This window comes from Cervus canadensis, chromosome 25 (assembly GCF_019320065.1).
Source record: "Cervus canadensis isolate Bull #8, Minnesota chromosome 25, ASM1932006v1, whole genome shotgun sequence".
Taxonomy (NCBI): Eukaryota; Metazoa; Chordata; class Mammalia; order Artiodactyla; family Cervidae; genus Cervus; species Cervus canadensis.
In genome coordinates this window covers 23,554,051-23,561,002 of record NC_057410.1, presented here as the reverse complement: position 1 = coordinate 23,561,002, position 6,952 = coordinate 23,554,051, and the positions used below count along the sequence as shown (strand labels likewise).

The 6,952-nt window shown below is 54.0% G+C and overlaps 1 protein-coding gene across 1 annotated transcript in view; it reads left to right on the top strand.

Annotated features, from left to right (window-relative positions):
• Positions 1–903: 903 nt before the first annotated feature.
• The window catches only part of RAPGEF3 (Rap guanine nucleotide exchange factor 3), a 29,244-nt gene continuing 23,195 nt past the window's right edge, over positions 904–6,952 (top strand). The window contains exon 1 of the mRNA XM_043447402.1: positions 904–1,024. The gene's annotated coding sequence lies outside the window, so the exon portion shown is untranslated. The remainder of the gene's footprint in view (positions 1,025–6,952) is intronic.

Sequence of the window (6,952 nt, the reverse complement as noted above, 5' to 3'; positions counted from 1 at the left end):
TTTGTCTGGGACTGTGCTGATTTTACCATCACAGGTCCAACATTTCAAGAAATCCCTGAGTCTATGGAAAACTCTCATGGTTAGTGGTCTTATTGCCTGCCTTGATCACTTCTGTATTCCCAGTTCCTAGTCTAATGCCAGGGGCTTAGGTAGGAACTCAATAAATATTTGTTCTATAAATAAAGGAAAGAATGGCCAGCTGTCTGTGAAGAATTCTTTAATCCTGCTCTAGGGGGCAGCATTCTCTAATCTTGTGCCTTGAGACTTAGTTGTGCCAAGACTGGGCTAAGAATCTCCTGTGCATGTATTTAGGTGGCAAATTCCACAAGATTCTCCCCAGACCTTATGTGGTCCCATTGCCCACCCCCAACTCTTGTGGGGTTCAAGGCTGAGGACCCTGGCGAAGGTAGCCCGAGGCTGTGCCTGACACCTCAACTTGCCCTCCTGCAGTTTTGTCTTCCTTTTGAGCTCAGCTTGTAGACCACAGAGCAGAAAGGACTGTTCTAGAGACGAGCAGCAGGTGGCTCACTGCAGGGAGGAGCTAGGCCCATCGTGAGCATCCCAGCTGCCCAGGCTGAAGGAAGTAATCCTAAATTGAGGACTCAGAGCCAGGGGGGTCACCTTGGCCTTCCCCTTCTCCAGCGCTGCCCCCTAGGACTGTGGCTGCTTTCTGCCCCTAGAAGGGGCCATCTTCATCTTTCATAGCCAGAGTGAAACCACTCACAGTCTGGCTTCTCACCGAAACCCCACTTCCTCTGCCTGTGCACTGACAACCTGGAGGTCCACACAGAGGATAGGATGCTGAGTGAGAAGATGCTGAGCGGAAGCAACAGGTCTCTGAGCCCCAGAGCTAGATGAGCACCAGAGACAGACAAGCGTGGAGTGGGAGGATGTGGTGCGTGTGAGTGATCACAGCCGCCGAGGCATTTGGAAGGGCAACAAGGAGGGGCCCGGGGCCCAGGCCTCCTCGCCTCTCCTAGTCCTCTGGTGATCTCCATCTCCTGACCTGAACCCTCGGTCACAGGTATGTCCCCCAATGCTCTTTTCCTTCCTGTTTCACTGTGGGATTGTTGTTGGGTGAGGGGACAGAGAGAGAGAAAGCTGGGAGTTAACCCCTGCAAGGCAAGAGCCTGGAGCACTGGGGAGAGGCTACAAAGGCTGGAGGAGGGGAGGGCACCAACTCTCCCTAAAGGACAGAGGCCAGGACAGGGATTAGGACACATCTGTCCTTTAGATTTGTCTTTAGGGATTGGATTTGTGGAGTGAGAAGGTTACCAGGGAGGCTCAGTCGGTACACAGGAGTCTTCTCCAGTCTAGCTATAAGGGGCCCTGGGTAAAGTTAAGGGACCAGTGCGTGGGACCTGCAGATAGCACCTTAGAGAGGTTAGAGGCATGAATCTGAGGGTGCTTCCGGGAGGAGGCAGAGGATGGGTGAGAAATAGACCGAGGCAGGCTGAGGGATGGGGGTGGGCCAAGAAAACTGGGGAGAAAGGTAGCGGAAGGAAAGTCAGAGCTGCAGGAGACAGGAGGAAGGCGAAGGGACCCGTGGCAGGAGCAGGAGCGGGGCGATGAGTTTACCTATTCAACCCAGGAAACCTCTTCTGAGGGCCTCTGTGCCTCGGCCCTGGCTGTGCTAAGCCAGGCGGCCTGGAGCAATGCGCGGCCAGCTCCTGCCCGCCAAAGTCACTGCGAAGAAGCAACTTCTGTGAAATTTCTAATCGGCAGTTGTGCTGAGCGCCAGGCGTGCGGCTGGGAGATGGGCCCTGCAGGAGGAACTGACGCAGGCTGGTTCTGTGTGGGAGAAGAGCTGTGCTGGGGCGTGGCAGGAGAAAACCCAAACCCTGGGGGCTCCGTCTGGAGGGGCCTGTGTGTGAAATCAGAATCCAGTCTTCTGTGGAATGAGAGGTGGAATGAGAGGGGGAATGATGAGGTGGGCGCCATGCCCCCCTGCCGTGGGTTTAAAAGGAGAGTCTGCTGCCTTTCCATTTCTCTGGAGGTGAAGTTCACAGAGGAGGGGTGGCCAGGCAAGAACAGGAAGGACTTCCTGAGGCCTGGGGCGGGGCTGGGGGGAAGTCTGAGCAGCCGGTGGCCGCCCCTCCATCCTGGAGCCAGGACTGATCCCAGCAGGGGAGGGAGTGGCCTGCAGCCCCTTCTCAGTCAGACCTTCAGATGAGGGATGTCACCTCTCTTTTCTGTTTCCCTCTCTGGACCCCCTCTTTACAGCCTCCCTGGCCTTTCGCTGTGTCCTGTCTGGACAGAGGAAATGGGCAGTGGGTCTGGTGCCAAGTCTTTGGACTGTTCAGCTTCCTCTGGCCCCAGCTCTTCCGGAGTGGGATCTGGGGGCAGGGTTGGGGTCTGCTGTGATGCTCAGAAGGGGCTTTTCTGCCTGGCCTGCTTGCCTGGTTACCCACAGCCTTGCTCTCTCCCTGGCCAAGGCTCTAGATCCAGACAAAACCCCCCTCAGGCTCCTGCAGCACCCCTGCCACGTCTCTAAAACATGAGGGCCAAGTGGGTGCGGAGTTTGCGTCCTGAGCGAGGGTCCAGGGCCCAGGGTGGGTGGAAGATGGGAGCCCCTGAGATGAGGGTTTGGGGAGGGTGGAAGATGTTGGGAGGAGGCCAGGGCAGGAGGTAGTGAGGGTAGTGAGCCCCAGGGAGAGGCAGGGAGTAGGGTGGGTTCAGGTAAAGGCAAGTGCAGACTAGTAGCTCTAATAGGAGTGCAGGAGCAAGGACCACGGAGAAGGCTCGGAGAGGAAGTGGTCATGACTAGGCTGGAGCCGCCGTTTCAAAGCACTGATCACTCAAGGGCAGAGGCAGTGTCTTCTGGGTGTGTGTAACACACATACACACACACACACACTTGAGAAGCAGAAGCTGGAGGGGGAAGGCATCTCCTGCACATTCAAACACCACCAAACTTGCCCGCTAGGCAGGCCTGTTCCCTCCCGTAGCACAGCTCCAGACCTGCCTCTGCTTTCTCTTTTGCTCTCCCGGCCTCTCCTTGCCCTCTGGCCACCACTGTCAGCACGACAGGCCTGTTCAGTGACCATTTCCTTGCCGCCATCATGCAGGGGTAGCTTGACCACCAGCCAGCAGAATGCACCTCCAGTTAAGTGTGGGGTCCTGGCTCTGGCCTCGGGCAGCTCCCCACTGGTCCTGAGCTCTGTCCACCCTCATAGACCTCTCTCCAGCTTGCTCCCTCTCCAGGAGAAGTGGGAGCCAGTCTCTCCTCTGCCCCTCACTCTACCACGGTCCTTAGAAGTTCAAGAGTGACTGGCTGTGACCTGCTGGTCCTAGGAAGATTTGGCTTGGGGCCCATCAGCGTTCCAGCTCCCTGCCTCGGTCCCCCACCCCAGGAATGGGGAGGGGAGGAGATGGGTGAACTGGACTGGAACCACCCTTGGGGTCAGGAGCCTGGCCAAGCGGACTTTGAGCCTTCCAGAGCTGGGCGGTGGAGCGCAGGTGAGGGGAGCTGGGCTCTCTCCATTGTCTCAGTCTCTCTCCATTGTCGATAAGTTGTGGCCAAGGGAGAATGGCGGGGATGCTGAGGGAGGCTGCAGCAGGCCGAGGAACAGCCCCTACACCCTCTGGTCTCCAAGCTGGCCCTTTTCCATAGTCCCACAGGAGGCCTGTTAGCTAAGATGCCCTCCAACCTCCAACCTGCACCCTCCATCCCACCAACAACTTCAAAGGATGTAGCTGAGCCTCGTGAGCAAGGTCTGTAGCATAGGAGAAGGAGGAAAGAATAGGAGACAAGGAGGCAGCCAGGAGGGAGGGAGATGAAATAAAATGTCCTCAAAATGAACTGGAAGAGCAGTTGCTCTCCCTTCCGCCCTGCCCTTGGTACACGCCCACAGCTGGCCCCGGCTGACTCCCCCACAGACTTCATTTCATTTCCCCCCTCTGGAATCATGAAGCACCCACTATATGCCAGACACTGTGCTGGGTAGAGGCCTGACCAGATTAGTGTGTTAGGGAGTTACCAGAAAATTCCACTAGGCTCCATGGCCCTGGAGCCCAGGATCTGCCTGGTTTTAGATCCTCAGTTTACGGCAGAGTTCCTGACACTTACAATAAATGCTGCTGAAGAAATTAAAGATTCTTGTGGCATTGCATAGGAACGGCTGAGGAAGGCAAGGCTGACAGTAGTGATCAGGGTTGCTCAGTTGCTCAGTCGTGTCTGACTCTTTGCGACCCTGTGGACTGCAGCACACCAGGCTTCCCTTGTCCTTCATTATCTCTCAGAGTTTGCTCAGACTCATGTCCATTGAGTCAGTGATGCCATCCAACCATTTCATCCTCTGTCACCTCTTCTCCTGCCCTCAATCTTTCCCAGCATCAGGGTCTATTCTGATGAGTCAGCGCTTCACATCAGGTGACCAAAGGGTTGGAGCTTCAGCTTCAGCATCAGTGATCAGGGAGGCAATACCAAATTGTGACTGAGTGTGGGCTCTGCGGTCAGACAGCCTGAGTCTGGCATTACTACTTACTAGCTATGTGACCTTGGCTACATTACTTCACCTCTCTGTTCCTCAGGGTCTTCACTTGTAAATAGTGATTGTTCTGAGGATTAAAAGGTGATATCTCTAAAGTAGTAAGCAGATTACCCTGCATAGAGTGAGTGCTGGAAGAGACCATCATTGGGCTAGAGCAGTTTCAGAGGGGATGGGGCATCACCAACTCTATAGACATGAGTTTGAGTAAGCTCTGGGAATTGGTGATGGACAGGGAAGCCTGGCATGCTGCAGTCCATGGGGTTGCAAAGAGTTGGATATGACTGAGCAACTGAACTGAACTGAACTGGGGCATAATGGATGGATGCAAAAGGTTATCCACTGGTTGAATCAGCCCAGATTGAAGGCTGACTGGATGTGGGAGAAGGAAGGACCGAGGTATGAGGTGCCTTGGTTAGGCAGTGGTGGGAGTCCTGGAGCAGGGAGCTGAGAGAGGCAGGGCGGGAAGAGGGGCAGCTAGGGTGGGAAGTTTTCTACTCATGTAGTGTAAAGATCCAAGAGGCCCTGGGCTCCACCAGTGTAGAGCTCAGCCGAGAGGCCTGGGTGAGGACTACAGCCCAGTGCCACAGTGGGCCAAAAGCCCTCCTTACCCATCAACCTTCCTGGACTACTCCCTGGGAGCCTCTGCCTTCCTCTGCTGCCAGTCTGAAAACAGGGAGGCAGGGTTCCAGGAGGCTCGTGTCCCAGCAGAGAGCTCAGCGTGGAGGTGGACGGTGTCAAGGGGCCCGGCTGCTCAGCCTCCATCATCTGTCTGTCCCACTCCCCACCTCTGGAGCCTGTGCACCCAGGTGTGGGGGAAAGTACTCTGGATGTGGGTTTTGCCTTTGCGGGAGCTGTCAGTATTTGAGAGGCAGGACTGCAGAGTGGTAAATAAAGCGCACAGATTTGTAAGTGCTTGGGGAGAATCGCTCAGTGCTCCCCATCTTAGCTGTGGGACTTTGGGTATGTCAGTTAACCGTTCCATGTCTCCATCTCCTCATCTGCAAAATGGGATAACAATAGTACCTATCTGATAGGATTGTTGTGATGATTAAATCTGTGAATGTATAACAAGTGTCAAGAACAGAGCCTGGTGCATGCTAACTATTGTTACTATTTATCTGTCCTAACACACCTTTCAGGTATGTAAAGATAGGGGAGGGTGGAGTTGTACCGGGGCATGGCACGATTGTCCCCATGATGACTCACCATCTAGCTTAAAGTGTCTTCCTCAGACACACTCCTTTAGACCCCTGCCCCCTCCAGGCCTCAGCCTCCATCAAAAATGTACTGAGCATTCATTCCACCGGCCAGTCCCAGCCAGGAATCCTGAGAAGACAACACCTGCTCAATCATTTGCCTTGGCGGGAGGTGGGGTGCCCTGCTCTTCAGAGATCAACAAGTTGAAAGGTCCCATTTGATGACTGTCTTTGCATCCTGGCACCTTACCCCCCACCATACTCAATTTCTCTTTCTGCAGCCCCCTCTCTTAGGCATGTAGTCTGGATCAGAAAATGAATCTGATGTACAAACAGCGCAGCATAGCCTGGGGGTTAAGTGCAGCCAGGCAACCCAGGTTCAAGCCCCAGTTCTATCACTGAATAGCTGTGTGATCTTGGCGAGTTACTTAATACCTCTGAGCCTCATCTTCACCATCTTAGATGGGAATGACAACAGTACTAATTCATAGGCTGATGGCAGAGAGAAAAATACCTGTGAACACCTGGAACAGTGCCAGGCACTTATAGGCTTTTGTGGTCTGCTGTGAGGGACGCAAGTGTCCTGCCTCACTCACTGGCTCCTTTTCCACCTGCCTAAAGTAGTGGCAGTATGAATAGGAAATCAGAGACCCCTTTCTGACCACAATCTCTGGAAACTCCCCTGCAGCAACTTCTAGACAGATCAATGGCACCAGCAGCCTGAAATTTCAACTCACTCCCCAGCCCCACTCCATCTCAACTCTCTTCCCCATGTGACCTCTGCCTGTTAATCCCTTCAAACTGTTCTTCCTTCTTTAAAATTCCCTGAACCTGGGTGGCTGGGTTTGGGCTTGGGGCTACAATCATCTTTAGGCTCCCCTCCCAGGTGGCTGAGTAGTAAAGAATCTGCCTGCCAATGCAGGAGACTCATCTTTCATCCTGGGCTGGGAAGGTCCCCTGGAGGAGGAAATGGCAACCCCCTCCAGTGTTCTTGTCTGGAAAATCCCACGGACAGAGGAGCCTGGTGGGCTAAAGTCAACTGAGGACGCATATCTAACCTCATCTTCCCTGAGGGAGCATTTAAAACTCCACCAACATTTCTCAAAGTGAGAACATTCCCAGCAGACAACCTTAGGGTATTTGTTCAAAACACAGACTTTCCATTTCATGCCAGTAAGACTGAATCTGAATTTAAGGGACTGGAACTTACATTTGATGAGCTCCTGGGAAGACTTATAAAGACACTTGAAATTGAGGTTTTAA